Raw genomic sequence first — 20235 nt, 5'->3', positions numbered from 1 at the left:
AACATGGGAAAAACTTTTTTTTTTTTTAACTGTTTTGAAGGAGTTAAGTTTGCGAGAGCATCTGTCTTCGTTCCCACAATCTTGGCATTAGAGTAAGGAAGTACTAATTGACTGTTTGTAATCTATTCTTTAAAGGTTGCGCATACAAGTACAGATAAATTGTCATTCACTTTTGGAAGATGGATGTCTATTTACAGATAACATTATCAAAGAAAGTTGAAAACATCATTGGAAATTATTGGCAACTAACGAACTTTTCAATATTACCGGTAAATGAAGAATCGTGTTTTGTAAACTATATTTTGTATAAAGTGCATATGATTATGATTATTATTGAGCAATAATTATACTCCCACATTCAAACTTGTAAAGGTACATGTAGAGTCATTAGTCTATGGTTGCTGATTCTTTGGCAAAAATATAAAGAAAATCTTTCTTTCATCTTTGTACACTAGCATTTCAATTGCCATTAGACCCAACACTGCCTTGTCTAGCTCATTCAAATATCACTATTGTTAAAAGCTTTAGTTCAAAATAAAAACTTCACTTTCTCAAGTCATTTTATTACCAACTAAGACCAGAAGTTTACGATTAGGCCTAATAACATTTTGTGAGTCTTTGTGAAACCTACTCTTTCTTTTTTCCCTATTTTTATTCTTTGCTGGAATTAAAGTTTAAACGCCCCCGCTCAGGTACTCAGTGGTGGCTCGAAATGATCCATCAAAAAGTAAATTTGGCTGCGGCGTCCTCAAATGATAGCGTGGGTTGGTTGATTTGTGTTATATTGCCTCTCTTCCACTTAACATTTTAAACTCACTATTCCACACAACAGACTTTCAGTACTTTTTATAACCTAATAGTAATTGATTCTTTAACAATACGAAGGAAACAATGTCTGTAGTGTTAGTTTGTCTATAGTTATACATTTTTAGAAATATCATGGTTTTTCAACATCTGTCCTGACCAAAAAAACATACATCTAAATAGTTTTATACTAGAAATTACTATTATTTTTGTTTAAACAAAGATTGTCGGCAGGCAAATATGCAAGTTTGAATGCAACACTTTGTAATGATGTTAGCGGGTATTTTTTAAAACATTGTTGTGATTAACATTCATCATTTAAATCAAGGTGTACTGTTTTTAATGGCTTAATAATTGTGGCTTAATAATCTGTTTTGCGGATTGATGTGGTCCAAGAAAGTGTGTGTATGTATATTTTGTAATGAATATTAAACTGAATAATAAGATAATGATCTGCGTACAGCATCTCTCATTATGTTTACCCCTCAGTAATAGACTTATGTACAGGATTGTCAATTGTCTTATCCCTAACCATGACTCTTAAAGATGCTATGTAAGATTTTCGGCCCCAAACATTAAAAAATAGATTTTTTGAGTGAATGGTATTTCAAAGAGTATCAACTGCTCTAACGGAAACAAAATTAACTTTTACTTTTAATGGTCATTAGGAACCATGACAAAATTTTTAAACTTTTCTTATAAAACACATGGTCATGTGATATATTGTCGGGATCCCGACAAAAACTTATTTTGAGCACTTTATTTCACTGCTACTAATAGTTGGTGGAATTTTTCGAGCAATGGCTCAAATGAAAGCTTGTAACTATCAAAATTTTGGGGTCAAAATCGGCCAAAAAACTGACATAGCATCTTTAATAATAATAATAACAACAGGTATTTAGAAACGCTCCCCATAAAAACCTATAGGCCTATCACAGCGTTTACAAAAACTGAAAAAGCACATGAAACAACTACATTTTTATTTCAGGAAAGCTACAAACACATCGAAGAAAAGAATGAGAAAAGGAGAAAAGCTTTAACACGGGAAGAGATGTGTGTTCAGAAGTTTTTAAAACTGGTTTGTGGATTTAGCGGCTCTAATGAAAGAACAGTCTATCTGACAACTGAAGAGTTGAATCCAACACTTGCATGAGTTCGGAGAGTGACTACACTTTGAAAGTGTTCAATCCAGCATTTTATAATGTTAAATCCAGCATTTTTAAAGTATTCGGTCAACAATTGAAGTGAAAGTTCAATGTTTAAAAAGTTGATTTCAAAGGTATTTTTTTGAGAAATGTTGAAATAACACTTAAAGGCAGTGGACACTATAGGTAATTGTCAAAGACCAGTTCTCTCACTTGGTGTATCTCAACATATGCAAAAAATAACAAACCTGTGAAAGTTTGAGCTTGATTGGTATTTTTTCTTTCATTATTATCTCACAACTTCGATGACCGATTTTATGCATATGTTGAGATATACCAAGTGAGAAGACTGGTCTTTGACAATTACCAATAGTGTCCACTGCCTTTAAAGAAAAACACAGACATTGAACTCCTCTATCTTTCAAGTTGAAGATATTTTAAAAGTAGAACACAATGCACATAAATATCCCTTGAAGTTGTCTGGTTTTAATGTTATGACGAAACACTCTTTACAACCAGATTGTTTAGGCGGTTAGTGATGTTCACTTGAAGTTTCTCCAAAAGGAAAAAAATCTGAAACTAAGGAGAGCTTTGAGTACACAAATAATGGAGTAAAAAGGTTGCCGATTATCGTCCAAAATGATTCACCATCCCCTTTACAAAACACTAACATTTCTTGATGATCTCACAGGAATCCCATTTTTTTTCCAGGATCATTAAACGTTTGATGAACTACAAGGAGACTTTATTTCACATTGTAAAGCCAAACAATACTCGCCTAAAACCCAGACTAATAAATAAACTCACTAATTGTCCCACAGCAACTATTACAACGAAAGATCAAAGTCAATGCATGCCGTCCTGTCATTAATTTTGTTGTTAAATTGTTATAATTCTCAGTGTGCTGATTTTTAGAACCCGTTTCGGCGACAGATCGTCTAGACTTCTCCATAACAATGCACTTCATGAATTTTTATTTCAATTTCATCTCTACCTACATGTACACTCCCTGCCCACTCACTCTCCCCCATCGCAAAGTAAATAACCTCATTAGTGACATTTTAGTTTTAGTTCAACAAAAATATAGTCATGGTATAATGGAGAGGCGTTCCAGTTTCAGAGTGGCCTCACAGGGCTTGGTGTATGGGAGCGTGTCGTACAAACGGTGTGTGCACAGCTTTTGTACTTATATACTGGTGAATTATTACCCAGACGCTAACTCCCACCAATGCAGTGGTACAATTTACAGAGGTTTGGGAGATACATTGTACAGTGCTTTGCTGGGCCTACTTGCGTAACCCTCCTATAATCGGCGCCTTTTTGTAACAAGTTGATACACCATTTGAAACCATTCAAGTGAATGGTATTGAATGGTATGATAGCTGTGCAGAGAGTTGGTTCCCCAAATGGTTTTGAATGGTGGTGCAGCTGGTACAGAATCCTATGAGGATTGTTTTAAGTAGTGCATCAAGGATCCCACTTTGTCATGACTGAGTGATACCAGGCGGTGTGGGGAGGGGGGGGGGGGTGTTACCACACACTATGTCATAGACACTACAGGATTTGTTAAACAGCTTGCTGACCATCTAAAACCATTCGGCTATGGTAATGCACACAGGTACATCATAGGTACAGCTTATGCACAGCTCAAAACCATCTGAATGGTTTTAAGTGGTAGTACAGCTTAAATTTGGGCATGGCAAGGGGTGTTGGGGAGGGTGGGGTGTTGGCATGGACTGTACCTGCAACCTAACAGGGCCCAATATCATGACTCTGCTTTAACCGTTAAGCACATAATTGGCGCTTACAGAAGCAGAAAATGTGCATGCTGGTTTTTGCACCCAATTTTTGAGCAGACATTGTACATTTAAAGTGCCTCTAAAAAAAAAGAATCATTTTCATAAAGAATCAGTAATATCTACCCAGAGTTGGTGTCGAACCCCAGGTGGCCGGGGGTCACTACAGGCACCTGGGAAAGAGGGTGAAAAGGTCGTCTCATTTTTCATAACTGTATACATTATGTGACATATGATACCCACAAATTGTGCCCTTTGACAAACTGCCACATGGTATCCATGTACATCACTAAACTACATGTCTGGAAGTGAATCTACTGGTACTCTACTTTCACTTTTTGTTACAGTGTGCAAGATTTATATCTAGTCGTAGAAGAGGGTTTTGGAAATAATTACTCCAAACCCTTGGTTTTAAATACCGGGACGCCACAGGGTTGCATTTTGTCTCCTTTGCTGTACTTGTTATTTACATACGACTGTGTCAGTACTTCAGCCAGCAATTTTATGGTTAAGTACGCTGATGACACGACTGTATGTGGATTAATTAAAAATGACGAGACATCGTACCGAAATGAAGTACAATCTATTGTTAACTGGCACTGAGAACGATCTAGAATTAAATGTCAATAAAACACAGGAATTTGTTATTGATTTTCGCAAAAATCCTGCAGCTATTGCTCCCTTGGTCATTAATGGTTCTGAAATGGAAATAGTGAAATGTTTCAAATTTCTAGGTGTACATTTATCATCTGATTTGAAATGGGGATGTAATGCAGATTCAATTGTTAAGAAAGGTCAGCAAAGATTATTTTTCTTGAGACAGCTGAGAAGCTTCCATGTCAGTCAGCCACTTCTGTTGAAGTTCTACCGAGCGATGATTGAGAGTGTCTTGACACAATCAATGATCGTTTGGTGGGGCAATGCAACAGCCGATGACCGGAAGCATATCAGCCGGATCGTTCGCACCGCTAGTAAAATCATAGGTTGCCAACTTCCATCACTTGATGAACTGTATCTCTCTCGAGTTAAAAAACGAGCCCTCTCTATAGTAGATGACCAGTTTCACCCAGCACATTCCCTCTTTCAGCCCATGCGGTCTAAGAATCGTTTTCGTTCAATTAAATCTGGATCCAACTGACTTTGCAGAATTTTTATCCCACAGCTGTTCGTGTTCTAAATGACAGGTTTTAATCATGAATGTCTATTTCTGTTTTTAATTCTTCGTACTATTTTTATCTTTCGTATTTCGCCTGTATATTGTAATACTTTTCAGAGTTGTTTATATTATATTTCCATGTATTTTTGTAAATGGTTAATTTTTAGTGTAATTGTACACAACATAATATTTTTAGACACACAAAACCAAAACGAATTTCACTGAACTAATATTTGTTTTTTTACAAGTGACAATAAAACATTATTCTTCTATTCTAGTGGTTTAATCCCAACGAGGCCTGGTTCTTGATAATTTTACCGAGACGAAGTCGAGGTAAATTATAAAGAACCAGGCCTCGATGGGTTTAAACCACTAGTGGAAAACCGACTCAACACACTTTGCTTCCCATTCATATACATTTTCGGTCAAAAACATCATCACTTTTTGGTCAAAAAGTAAAATAAATGCAAAAATTATAATTGTTTAATGATTTCTTTCAACACAACACCCTCCAGCTATGAAATGGTAAAGCCCTTCGCCGCCCTCGGGTAAACAACTCCTTATAAGGGAATGCTGTGCGCGTAGCGCGTATCGCGTTCAGCCGTTGCTCTCGACCAATAGGAATGAAGAAACTGTCTTAAAGGCAGTGGACACTATTGGTAATTGTCAAAGACTAGCCTTCACAGTTGGTGTATCTCAACATATGCATAAAATAACTAACCTGTGAAAATGTGAGCTCAATCGGTCATCGAACTTGCGAGATAATAATGAAAGAAAAAAACACCCTTGAAGTTGTATGCGTTTAGATGGTTGATTTCAAGACCTGAAGTTCTAAATCTGAGGTCTCAAAATCAAATTCGTGGAAAATTACTTCTTTCTCGGAAACTATAGCACTTCAGAGGGAGCCGTCAACCATCAGCCTTTCCACATCACTCGTATTTCGTAATCAAGAAATGTTTTATGATGATAATTAGTTTGAGTAGTTACCAATAGTGTCCACTGCCTTTAAAAGAACAGGTGCAAGGTCGCGTGTCACGCCCATGAATTAACACTTTTTTACCGGTCATAAACAAAGGTTTATACACACCCACGTGACACGCTCTCCACCAAAAGGAATAGCGAAACTGTCCGAGGAAGTTTATGAATACATGTTAAGGGATCCCTGTGATATGTAGTTCTAGAAAATGTAGTAAAACACAGCAACAGTGCCTGCGTTCGAGTCCCTTAAAAGTGATTTGCCAGTGGCAGTGTTTTTTTCTTCACAAAACTTGGGGTAAGTGCTTTTACACATCGATGTAAGGAAAAGGGTAAAACAAAATTATAACCTTTCAACACTCCTGGGTTTTTTTATGTCCAAAAATTGAAGATGCTTCTCAGAGGGCAATTAACAAAAAAACTGAATTCTAGCATTAACGTTCAGATTTTGAGCAATTGCAAGTTACAACCATTAAGTTAACTCACCCCTGGTTTAAATCCTGGATAACTTTCACCCGCGATTCTTGATACTTTTACACAACAATTAAAAATTGTCATTTGCTCAATAGAACATGGGGGGGGGGAGTTTAAAATGAAACCTATAGAGAACTTTCTCTTTGGTTTAACACTGATTTCAACTTCCCTGAACTCATTGCACAAACATTAAACAAGTACTTCCAAAATTGCAACTGTGCATCATTTTCGCTTGGTGAAACTTTCACAAAGGCTCCCAAAATTCCTTTCCCATGAGATCCTATCAGCTACTTCCCCCAACATTAATGACAATGCTATCATAATCCTATTTTGAAAGGTTTCAGGGTTACTATTAAACGATTCAATAAAGAGACAATACTTACGTTACATTCCACTTGAATCACCCCAAACTGTGTGTTCCGAACACCGAAGATTGCGCCGTTTTGTCGCCGTATGAATGAGCCCTCGCACGGTTCAAGTTGTGCAGCCTGCACACGCTGCTGGCTCTGCACTGGTTCCTGTCACCAGAGATAGTGATAATTTCTGGGAAAACAAGTCAGTCTACCATTCTTTTGATTATTAATTTGTGTGTGATATGGATATATATACACGAAAGTGGAAGTATTATCAAAACGTGATCGAGTGCACGCTCGAGGGGTTTCTGGCTTCATGACCGTCCTCTCTCGGTGTTCACCAGACTGAAACTATGACGTAACGTCTGAGGATTCAGGAAGGTCATTGCGTCTGTTTTTCAATTTTCTTTTGGCGGCTTGAATTGCATTTAAATGTGTGTAATTAATGTTAACCAAGCTGACCACGCGTTCACCTCCCCCGCTTGCCCATGATCACTTGAACAAAACAATTATTTCCAATTAATTTTTTTTTATCTACCTCCATGTTCTGACGTTCTTCCATTTGAAAGTACAAAAGTGTTTTCGTCTTAGACAAGTAACAAAGTGATGTAGTTTTCGCACCAAAGTTTGCACCATCTTAGCGCATTTTGTTTGAAAAGAGCAGTCGTTTGAGATAGATCGAGCGACCCCCACCCCAAACAAATTAAACACATATGACAAGACAAGTAAACACACTAATTGCTCCCTTAATGAAAAGAACTTTCTAGTCGTGGCATTTGGTTTTATCTTTAGAGTCTACAACTGAACCTAAAGTACAGGCAACCTCGCGCAACATACCTGCAAAAGCGATCAGTTTTTTTGATCAACATTATGTTATTGAGTGACATCAAATGTAAGTCCCTAAAGTGAAATCGTGACGGTGGGTGGGGAGAACGATCAGTGGTTGGTTCACAAAGAAGTTTTCCTTATTACTCGCCATCCCAAATGGGTATTCTAGCTCTCGTAATAGTTACTAGAGAATGCTGTCTAGACCATCATAATGACGACATTGTTGTTCAAGTGCGTGTCTAGTTTTAATGGGGGGTCAATATACTTCTTTTACTTACCGTAAATTGACATCGAGTCATTATTACACGTTATTGCCTCCCCGATGTTTTCACCACATACACAGGATTTTCTTTGATACAATTCTCCCACCACAATTTAATGGCAACATTTAAGTTGCCCACTCTTATGTTTGTGGTTGCAACATTTTAAAGGCATTACTTTTCTCAAAAGAACTGGCGACATTGACATTCAACAATATGGAAGAATTGTTCTTTCTTTGTTGTTAATGACATTCTCACAACATTCACAAGTTGAACAGACACAGAAAATGCACTACAGAAATGTTAATTAGCATTAGCCAATATATTTTATTTCAACTGTATAGATGAATACCATTCTTTCTCTTTACAAAATTAATATTTTACATCATTTAAGTATTTCACATATTATTCCATTTATGAAGTAAGCAGTTAACATAATAAAGATAAGGTGCAGCATTAGTTGGTCATACCAGCTAAAATTTGGCATTCTTTGATTGTAAATTTGATCTGGAAAATACTTCCTAGTTGTACCCTGATTGGTAACATTTTCTCCCGTACTGGGTACAAACCATCAATAAACCATGGGTGTGAAAAAAATCTTGTTGGGGTTTAAATATACCAAAAGGTTCGTGGGTTCGAATCCCACCCGAGTAACATGGCTGTGATATTTTTGTCACAGGACTCGGGAAAGCACTGAGTACACAGTGCTAACACACATCGGTGTATGGGTTAAAAACCAACATTAATATACCAAATGGGATAACCTTCTACCCCAATTGCGTACCAGGATGCCAAAATGAGGATATCCACAATCAACAATTGGTCTAACACTGCAGTTAGATTTAACACTGAACTTAAAGAAAGGGTCACAGATTGGCAAATACTCCATAAACGTATGCCTATGACTTTGGTAAAGAGCACTGCATAAACTATGTTGATATAAGATTCCCTGTGAAGTAATACGTTTTGAATAATGTTTTACACAAACACATTTGAATCTGAGAAACGGGCTGAATTTAATTGAATTGATTACTGCATGAATCATTTTTCATGATCTAAGAGTTGGTGTCTATTCGTAAATGATGCAGCCAAATCGCAACCCTCTCTCACCTCGCTAAACGTGGATGGATTCAATGTTCTCGTAAAAATACTTACTCAGCAAGCAGCACTGCATTAAACTTAATTTTTCATATAATAATTTTCCAATAAGCATAACATCGACAAAAAACAATCTATTAGGCTAACCCTACCAGTAGGCTGTGAAGAGTGCAACCCTAATATATTTGAAGTTGTTCACACCGAAAGGGTTTTATCTCGAGAACGTGTGAACCAAAACTTGTTTTTGAATTTCAAAACAGGTTCCTTTCACTGTAAACCTTTGTATATTTTCCAATGGTTTTCTTGTAGAAAGTACGTCCAGTGCAAGCTAGACGAAACTTTGAGACCAATTCAGAACCGACTCCGCGGCAGTACAGTTAATTACGATCCTATAAGCTAAAGTAGTAGTCCAGTCTACTTTCTATACCATCCGCCCTGGTAACAGTTAAACATCAGGACAGTTCTTTTCAGAGCTGAGAAGTCTCCCGAACCTTCGATTATCTACTCCGCGGCAGTAGAATAAAGCAAGACAGTTCTCTAAGAACAACTCTACCTGGCAAGTAGATACACACATGGTGTTACCGCAAACCAAATAAACAATAAATGTTTGTTAAAGTTTTGTTGGAGAATCTACCAATGCTGCACCATACCTAAACCTAACAATATACTTTGGCACTGTTTCATTACATGTATATCACAATATTACAAATGTTTTTAAATCTTAAAGGCAGGGTATACTTTAAGTAATTGTCAAAGACCCAAATCTGCATTTGGTGTATCCCAACATATGCATAAAATAACACTTCCTGTGAAAATGTTGGCCCAATTGGTCATCAGTTGAGAAGAAAGAACTCGCAGCATTCTTGTTGCATTGTGTGCTTTCAGATGCCCTAAAAATCTTTTCTCATATTCACACTTTGGGGTGAAAAATAACCTCTTTCCACAAACCACATTCCTTTAAAGGTGTCATTTTTAACAAGGTTTTATCAACAGCTCTTCAGTGCTCCTACCAAGTAAGTTTTTATGGTTATTGATTTGTGGAGTACCCAAAGTATACCCTCCCTTTAAGGACCATGTCACAGGAAGCATTTTCCAGGCAATCTCCAAGAAGAAAAACACATCCCCATTTAAAGGAACACATTACCTTGAATCGAACGAGTTGGTCTTTGAAAAGCGTTTATAACCGCTTGTTTTAAAATACATATGATTAGAAAGATATTTTAAAAGTAGAATACAATGATCCACACAAGTATCACCCGAAATTGCGTGGTTTTCCTTTTACCTTGTCGACTAACACAGCAGCCATTTATGGGCCTACTGTGATAGTTCGCAAAGTAAAAGGCAAATCGTGCAATTTCGAGGCAAATTTGTTTGGATCATTGTATTCTACTTTTAAAACATCTTTCTAACCACGTGCATTTTATTACAAACGGTTACAAACGCTTTTCAAAGACCAACTCGACCGATCCAAGGCAATGTGTTCCTTTAAACTTCCACATCATTTTCTTTGGGACAGCCTGACACTGTTTGAAAACTGTTTGTTGTGCAACTAAAGTGTTTCCTTTTTACAGATGCCAAAACAGTGATGAGATTTGACGAGTGTAACATTCCTAAAAATGACCCCTTGTTCTAAACCTGGAACTTCCAAGACATTTACAATAATTCAGAAGGTTTACAGACTCTGAGCATCAATCATCCGAAACACAAAACGACAAGTTTAAACGTGCTGAGGACAATTTCTTTCTTTCTGTCTTCCTTTGGTGACTGCTATATTTCTTTCAAGAAACTTTAAAGGCTCACAGATACTTTCAGAAAATCTTGAAATCGGGAAAAATCCTGAGAAATAATACCCTTAAAAACTGTCTTGTGTGACAAGGTTCTACGCTTTTCAAGATTCATTTTGAAATCTTAATTTTATTTCATTAGCTTTAATCTACTTATTCCTTTTTTTACTTTCTTTGTATCTTTAAGTAAGTACACTTTTGTTTGAACTCTCTCAAAAACAAAAAATGTGTCTATCACTCTAGAAAAACGCTAGAAAAAATATATTTCAAAAACAAAACAAAGCATCTGAATTGTGCAATTAAGAAGTACAAATTTTTAAGTAATTTCTTTTACAAAGTCAACCTCTTTTACAGATTTACGATTGTTCAATAATGCTTTATAATACTCAGACCCTTCATTGGTATATAGCCTTCAGCTTTTTCACAAATAAATATTATATCTTTCTCTAATGTTCAATAAATAATACGCTACACGCCTGGGAAAACCACTACCAAATCTAACAGCAATCAGTTTATGAGGACACGCAATTGGGGAAGAACAGTGTTCGGACCCGGTCTTCACTGCGTGGTAATGACCGGGTTGGTGGCTGGCACGGCTCGGTCCGTTAACAGCGCCAGCCACCAACCAAGGTCACTACCACGCAGTGAAGACCGGGTCCGAACACTGCTATTCCCATAAATAAATACCTTGTAACAGCTAAAATTGTCCAAATGTTGTGACTTTTCTCTCGGTGATACTTCAAGACATGTTCAGGGGCCATACATGTATTTGAGCATTTGATGGTTCCCATTTCTTTCGTTCGTAATCACATTACTGATCGTTGAGACCAGTTCCTCTTTTAAATAACGGTCTGTTCAGCCACTTCAATGGGGTCGCAGGAGGCAAATGATTGGACGATAGCTGTTCTTTGTGCGCTAAAACGTGTGCATGAGCTCAGCGTCCATGTAGGATGTCGCTGTAAACAAGACCATATATGGACAAATGGGTTTATACGCGCGTACCTGTTACCTCAAAATTGATACATTTTCAGCGCGTACGCGCAAGTGCTCGAAGTTGCAATGAAACTAACATGAATATAAATACGCACGCGATACAGTGCAACGCACAAGTTTTATACAATGTTTGCTAATTTAGGGGGGTCAGTTACTCGCCATTTTCCAAAGCCGGTCTCATTACAGCTTGCCTGATTGTATACAACACAAGCAGCGTAACCACTGTAGACATGAAAAGAGACTACAAGATGTTAGCAGCTTTGCCACTTGCGCCACCCTTTTGTATGTTAGCAGTGGTGGTGCTGTTCCTGTTGCATAACATCCGAGAAGCCGCAAGGGCCGTGACAAGAGGTTACACTTTCTCTAAAACCAAATTTTAACATAGTCCCTTCAAAAAAGGTTTTAAAAGTACACCTTGCTATGCCTTCTGTGAACATCTTGGTACATTAATTTTGATTTTTTACCCATAGGCCATACACCGTATATTTTGGTACAGCAACTTCTTATCTATGACCCTTGCTTGTCCTTGTCTTATGCTAGAACCACATGTACCCCATTTCAACTCGGCAAGGTATGTCTTTGCTAAACAAATTTGAGTTCTTAGCAGCTTTGTGAAATTGGACCAGGGGTGGATTTCACAACGAGTTAGGACTAGTCTTATCTCGACTTAGGACGAGTTACTCGTTCTAACTTAGGACTAGCTGTACGTTTGTGATATCTCTTAGGACTAGTCCTAAGTTAGGACTAGTCCTACTTCTTTGTGAAATCGACCCCAGTTGCCTTATGTTTCTTCTGATTACCATACATTCCACGCTAACAAATATCATTCCCTGCTTACTGGGAATGTTAGCGCCAGCTTTACTAACCCCTAAAACATCCTAGGGAGTATGATTATGCCAGGCATTCTTGACTAAGGAATAAGGTTCGACAATAGACCAATCCAGTAGGCTCCGCCCACAACGCACGTGTGAGCAAGAACTTGTGGGGCTCTCCAATGTCTTTCTCCACTACTCTGCCGCGCGCGCCAAGCATACGCGCACACATGTCGGACCTTAGTGTCGGACCTTTGTAGCGTTGTGATTGGTCAATACACAATGGGGCGGAGCTTAATGGATCGGTCTTTTGCCACCATGAGCAAATTAATACAAAGAAGCCTTTCAGATTTAAACATGTGACATCTGAATGATATTTCATATGAAAAATTGACCATTGTTAGTTGCATCATGATGCAACTTGCTCTCTAATCCTACCCTTTCATGTCTCCCTGCATTGTTGTCGAACAATACATTTACCACTTTTATGGTCCAGTAACCCTTCCTTTCATTCTAAACATCCTTTGTCCTTGCCACTTCACTCCTATTGGTTCATAGCCACCAATATTGTTTCTGAAATAGGAACTTTGATTGGCTGTTATTTTCCCGCTTCTTTCTGGATCCTTTCCTTAATCCCTTTCCCCCTCTCTTTTTCTATAAATGGATATGTATTTGTTTGTACTTGTTTTATGCCTCTGAAGAAGGTCCGGATTGGATCGAAAGCTAAGGCCATCTACCCTATTCATTAAAAATATATATATATGATGTATGCAAACAAATTTGCTGTTTCCTTTAAAGAAAGTACAAAACTGATGCCAATGGTAGACCGGGTCATCAACACATCACTGTCTTGAATCTGGATAGGAGTATTGTCATTAGATTCTGGCATCATCAACACCTGGATCAAAAAGAGCAAACAAGAACAAACGACAGATGTTACTATATTGTTTTTCTTCATAAAGAACATCATTTGGTTTTTACCCCGACACAGATACTGTGCACACATTACTTTCCCAAATTGTATGAGAAAAATCCACGTAGGCAAATCACTCGATGGGATACAAACCCACGATCTGGAGAAAAAAATATGTTAAATGAATACTACACCTCTGTATTTTTGCATTTTATTGTTAGGTTTTTTTTTGCCATTTGGAAGTGGAAATAAAATTTCTATACACAAAATTTGTCTATATAAAAATGTGGACAATAAACGAAATCTAAAGAGTTTGTCACATCTAAAAGTATCCTTCACAATGATGTTTGATTCTATATCAGGAATCCTTCTTAAAGACACTGGACACTATTTCAAAGACTAGTCTTTACAGTTGGTGTATTTCAACATATTCATAAAATAACAAACCTGTACAAAGTTTGAGCTCAGTGGGTCGTCGAAGTTGCGAGATATTGAAAGAAAAAACACCCTTGTCGCACCATGGTCACACAAAGTTGTGTGCTTTCAGATGCTTGATTTCGAGACCTCAAATTCTAAATCTGAGTCTCAAAATCAAATTGGTGGAAAATTACTTCTTTCTCGAAAACTACATTACTTCAGAGGGAGCCATTTCTCACATTGTTTGACACCTCTCCCCATTACACGTTACCAAGTTTTATGCTAATAATTATTTTGAGTAATTACCAATAGTGTCCACTGCCTTTAAAGGTAGCGTCATAGATTGATGACTAGTCCAAAACTTAACAACCATAAAAACTTACTTGGTGATAAACATTCAAACCAAATCAAATGTACACGATTCTCTGTATAAGTTGGGCACAAAGGGATTATTTATGGGGGAAGGGGGCAATTTAAAAACAGGATGCACACCTTTTTTTCAAGGTATTTGTAGAACACTGTGAAACAGAAAAAATATGTGACATTTACATTTTTTGCTTGGAGATATATTTTGTCTTCTGCTTTCCTAAGACTGTATTTGTTTTGATAAAGCACAAGGCAAACTGACTGAGTAAATTTGAAAATAATTTTGGGTCAAGAAAAGAAAAATTGACAACAGCGAGACTTGAACCTGCATCCTACGGATTAATATACCGGTATAACTTCAAAACTGACTTGGTAATGAGCATTGGAGAGCTGTTGAAAGTATAAAACCTTGTGGGAAACAGCTCCCTCTGAAGTATCATAGATTTTGAGAAAGAGGTAATTTCTCACTCAAATAGTAAAAGACTTCTAGCAAGAAGTCTTTTGTTCCTATCTGAAAGCGCACAAATTCGTCCAACGAGGGTGTTCTTTCTCTCATCATTTTCTCGCAACTTCGATGACCAATTTAGCTCAAATTTTCCCTTATTTCATGCTTGTGAGAAGAATACACCAAGTGAGAAGAATGGTCTTTGACAATTACCAATAGTGTACCTTCCCTTTAATTGGCAAAGAAGTTATCCCCTTAGAAACAAACCGGTGCAGCCTTTTGTTCCATTAAAATGTTACCACAGTTCACTGCTGACTAATGATGAATTACTAAATACCAACTTAAAGAGAAGTATGATTGAGTATCTTGCAAGGAATTCAGCAGACATCCAATTACATAATTTAACCACTAAGATCAATACTGCAATCAATATGTTCAATATCTAAAGAAGCTCCCTACACAACCTCCTCCAACCTTGGATAAGATCTGATGTAATTAAGGAAAACACAAATATTATCCCCCTTCCCCTTGTAAAGAGGAGCTTCTGTTTGCAGCCCAGACTAGATAAACATCAATTCAAAGAAGGGATCATCACTCACAAGTACTGTGTACAGTGTGAGAGCTTTCTCCCGTCAATGTCTAGACAGAGCAGCCAGGCACCCTGCCAATGGTTCGGATCTGTGGCAGGCGACAACCAAATATTGTAAAGGTCCTGGCCCTAGACGAGACATGTGCGAGAAGGGAGTGCTTGTTGTTAGCAACGTGGACGGAGCGTATAAATCCAACCGGAGAATTGATGGAGATCCACCGAGTGAAATGTGAAGAGTGAATTTGTCTAAATGTTGTGTTTGTTTAGGAAGGGGGGGGGGTAGGATCCGCTGATGTATATTATTGGCGATTTAACATTGTGAGGCAAGATTGTGAGAGGGATTGGAAAAGGGGCCATGTGAGTTGAGAGAACTTGGAGTGGAGTAAACATGTCTGCTATGTTCACAAGCCCTTTATGGGTGTTTTCTAGTGCCACCGTTTCACAGATTTGGCATAAGAAGGGGGAACTTAAGGTTGTCAATATAACTTAATAATAAACTTAGTAAATAAAAGATGCCCATTTTTTTCTAACAATATTTGGAAGGGGTAGTCACTGAAGTACAGATGTGAAGCATTGCCGTGGCAGGGGAAGGGGCAGATATGACATCTTGAGAGAAAATTATTTAATGTTATATTAAATCTTTAGAAATACACAATAGTTACCAGTTGTACAGGGGCTGTCAAGGTTAAAACAAAAGTATAAAAACTGTCATCGAAAGATGTGTAAAACCAGACCCCTGCCAACAATACAATATAAAAAGGAGATTGCACTGAAATAAAGTAGAATGCAGCCTTTTTATGATGTTCAGTGAAAAAAATCAGCAATAGTTCAAATTTGGTGTAGTTATTTATGTCTCTTAAGTTTTTATGCACAAGCCGTGACTGGCTTTTCGCGCAAAACTTATGACCAGTGCCCTGTGCTGGACCATGACATTTGGTCCTTTATGCGCACATGGTGTATGCTAATGTACATTTAAGTCTAGATACTTCAACACAATATTTCAGATTTTGCCTGGGCAAAGCACTCAGAAAGTAGGCAGAATATTATGCCTGATTATTGGCAAAAAAGGTTCCCCGCTAATGTTCTTGCACATCAATTTGTTCATATGCTGAGCTGCCATCTGTATGTTCATTAAACATGTACGAAGCAGGGAATGACAATGATTGGGAAAACAAGTTTTTAGGTTGTTGTACCATGGAACTGGACCACCACCTGGCAACAAATGTTGGTGATGTGTCATTACTCTCTTTCATTACAGATGACTTTGTCAAAAGTACACTCTCTAAGCTAGCAATGGAAGTATGCATTTCCTGACCCAATTAAGGATACTAAATTGCTCTATGAAAGTCAGTGGTTATATCCAACATGGCCCACAGAATAATGATTGGGGGGTGCTCTTGACTCAATCACGTGGTGTTTCTGATCAGAAAAGTTTGTTTGTGTTATTTCCTCCATTCATACTTGCATACGTGTACAGACAAATAAAAATTAAGGATCATGACAAATAGTTTTTCAAAACATGAAAAACATTATACAAGGCAATTTGTCCAAAATAATTGTTATAACATGCCTCGAGAATTTCAAATTTAAGAGGGCGGGGCCATTTTCATTTTGTAAAGGGCACTTCCATTGGCAAATGTTAGAGAAAATGCCATTGGGAGGGGAACTTTGGAGGGGGCACCAAGGCCAAGACCAGGGCATCAGAGGCCATGGCTTACTTGTCTACTGTGCAAATCCAGGCCTTTTGTAAAAATTCAAGCAAGTTTCTAGTCAACTAAAAGGTAACGAAAAAAAAACAGGCCTATGAGCTGTACCCTTCGAGGGGCACAGCAATTTTCCTCTGGTAAGAGGCACTTCTGTAAGGAAATGGAAGTTTATATTGGAACCTTGCAGATAAGGCACACATGGCCCCACAGCAATTGCTGTGCCACGGTTATTTTGAGGCCTGAAAAGGGATTTTTTTTAAAACCCACCCTCAATTGAACACATTTAAAATCACAGTGTGCGCACAGCGCTCCTTTCATATATCATGCCACCACTACAGTCACTTCAGATAAAGCGAGGATTTGACATTCTCAATGGACAAGCTGAAAGAGTCCAATCGCTAGACTTTAAGGCATAACTAACCTTGTAACTTCAACAGCTTTACCACTGTCTAGTCTAGACCGACTTGGTCCATCACTCACAATGCCCCAATCATCTTTGTCACAAAATACGCTTCAAAATCATACCTTCCCCATCAAGATTAAAATAATGTCATTGCACTATACCTCTTAAGGAGACACGATTACGTATCTTTTTTTCATCCTCCTCTCTGTATTATTGCTATTATTTTACGTCTGGCACAGAGGTTGGCATATTACTGGTTATTAGGCTGACTTTTAATAATCTGGAGAAATCCGGCCGTTGATAAAAAGTGCATCACGGTTGAAGGGATCGGGTTCAGGGACCGCGCGAGACCGGGGCAAAGCACACTGGCCGTCTTCATTAGTCGCTGGCACAGATAATCTTAACCCCGGAACATCACAGTCAAAAAAAAAAAGAGGGGGGGGTGGAGAGAAGGGAGGAAAAAGGAGAAAAAAAAGGCTGGAGGAATGACTCAGGAAGATGAATGTTTGGGTGTCATCATGAGAGGATGGCCGGTCGGCCGGTGGAGTGAGGGAATAAATTCTCACAAGCAAAGGCCTCGAGGGACTCACATTAGGAAATGGATCAGCGTCGTTCTATTTGCCGATATGTTTTGTAAATAAAAAATAAGTCATTTCATTAAGTGATAAATAAAATATAAAAATAATAACCATGAGACCTTAACATAAGGTTCTATGAATAGCAGCAATGTGGCTGGAAGATGGGGGAGTCATCTAGAAGACTAATGGGGTTTCAGTATGGGGCGCTAGATTAATGTGAGTGAGATGTTTAGAGTGATAATAACGAGGGGACATGTAAATGACCATTAGCGCTCCAGGCTCAGAAATGCATTACAACATTTAAAAAAAATTTTTTTTTAAATCTCCCTCAGTAAAAGCATACATCAATAAATTGATTGAGTGGGTGTTATCAGAACACTGCATGAAGCTGAAATCGCGGTCTTTCGTCAACAGTGTTAAACAATCGCAATTAAAACGCCATAAAGGGAAGTCTCTCCAGATCCAGATTAGGTTGAAACACTCGCAATTAACTAACAATTAAACGTCGCACAGCTACGACCTCCATGTTACCACACTTAATTTCCCTTTTTTTTTTTTACGGCAACTGACATCAAACTGAACAATGAGTGAAGTGGCAATTAAGAAAATTGCAATTGAGCAATCGGGATCCAAGGACCTTTTGCAGGCGCTGCGAGCGAGTTCAGGAAATTATCTCGAAAATAAACGGCTTCGTACTACGATGAACTGAAATGAGATACATTCATTATGTATCCTAATAAGCGTGTGAGGTCCTTTGTAAGAATTGCTCTTTTGTGTAGTGTCTAGTAACAAGCTATTCATTTTTTTCTCCCACATTTAACACCTTGTAGGCTCAAATCTTAAGATATTTCTATGATCTTACATTCACTGAAACTCTTACTTAGAAAATTGCCCTTTGCCAAATGGGCTAGGTTGGTGGTTTAGTGGTTACTCCCGCAATTCAATAGTTCTGGGTTTGAATCCCACCACAGTGAGCTGCCCATTGAGTATTTTCATAGAATTAGGGAAAGTACAGTGAGTATACTACTTAAAGGGAAGGTACACCTTTGGTAATTGTCAAAGACCAGTCTTCTCACTTGGTGTATCCCATCATATGCACAAAATAACAACCCTGTGAGAATTTGGGTTCAATTGGTCATCGAAGTTGCAAGAAAATGATGAAACAAAAAAACACTCTTGTTGGACGAATTTGTGTGCTTTCAGATAGGAATAAAAATCTTGTAATATTTTAGTGAGAAATTACCTCTTTCTCAAATACTGCATTACTTCAGAGGGAGTCGTTTCCCACAATGTTTTAAACTATCAACAACTCTCTAATGCTCGTTACCAAGTCAGTTTTTAAGTTAATATTTGTTTTGAGTAATTACCAAACGTGTACCTTCCCTTTAACACACATTGGTGTTTGGGTAAAAATAAACTCTCTTAAATATATTTGGCTGGTATAACATACTTGTAAAAATAGGCTACAAAAGGTGAGGACTATGCTTTACTGAATTGGGCTGCCAGAACAGGGGCACTTTCCACCTACTCCTGAGGTTGAAACAAGGTTACCCCCTTCACAGTCTATGAGGAAGTGCCATTCCCGCGACAGAAATTTAACTAGGAACCCTTGCTTAATTCAAGCGTGGTTGAAAAATGTAGCAATGTTTGACATTATTTTGCAAACAAACTTAATCAGTAGAAACAATTGTTGTCCTTTCATACAAGGAATATTTCGTGAAATTTAACACGCATGCTTCAACTTAGCAGGGGACCCTTGCTAAAATGCTCTCGTGTAAAAGGGGCTTAACAGGGTACTTTTAACAAAGAAAAAGGGCTACTCGACAATGGTTCTTTGTTATAGTAGTACCCCACAGAGAATTTCTTCATAGCAATAGAAAAACAAAAGCAGGAGCCCCAAATACTGGATCCATAAGGTTGCGTGTGGTTGGGGGGGGGGGGGGGGGGGGGTCGGGTTGTCTCTCAATTCCCCGAAGCTACATTTAAGAAAGACTGTAATAGTCCTAATAGTCGCTCAATGACAGTAGTGGGAGTCATTAGGCATATAGGTCCCTGGTTAATAATATATGAAGTTTCAATGATCTAATCATTGCTACTCAAGTATTCTGTGTCATCCGCGCTAATTATCTGTCAAACAAAAAGATATGAAGGCGTAGACAGACTACTTGTCCGGCTTAAAAGCCTTCCCTCTTCACTTTCAATAAACTGCCGGAGAGGAGTGAGAAAAAGGTGGGGGAAAAAAACCCAGACCAAGAAGCAATAAATCAATAATGGATTTCTTTCTTCTTGGAAGGAAGTCCTCTAAATAAAAACCTGTCATACCAAGAGGGTATTTAAAAT

Source organism: Asterias rubens, chromosome 4 (genome assembly GCF_902459465.1).
Source record: "Asterias rubens chromosome 4, eAstRub1.3, whole genome shotgun sequence".
Lineage (NCBI taxonomy): Eukaryota > Metazoa > Echinodermata > Asteroidea > Forcipulatida > Asteriidae > Asterias > Asterias rubens.
The sequence above is the reverse complement of the archived record's forward strand: the minus strand, read 5'-3'. Positions refer to the sequence as shown.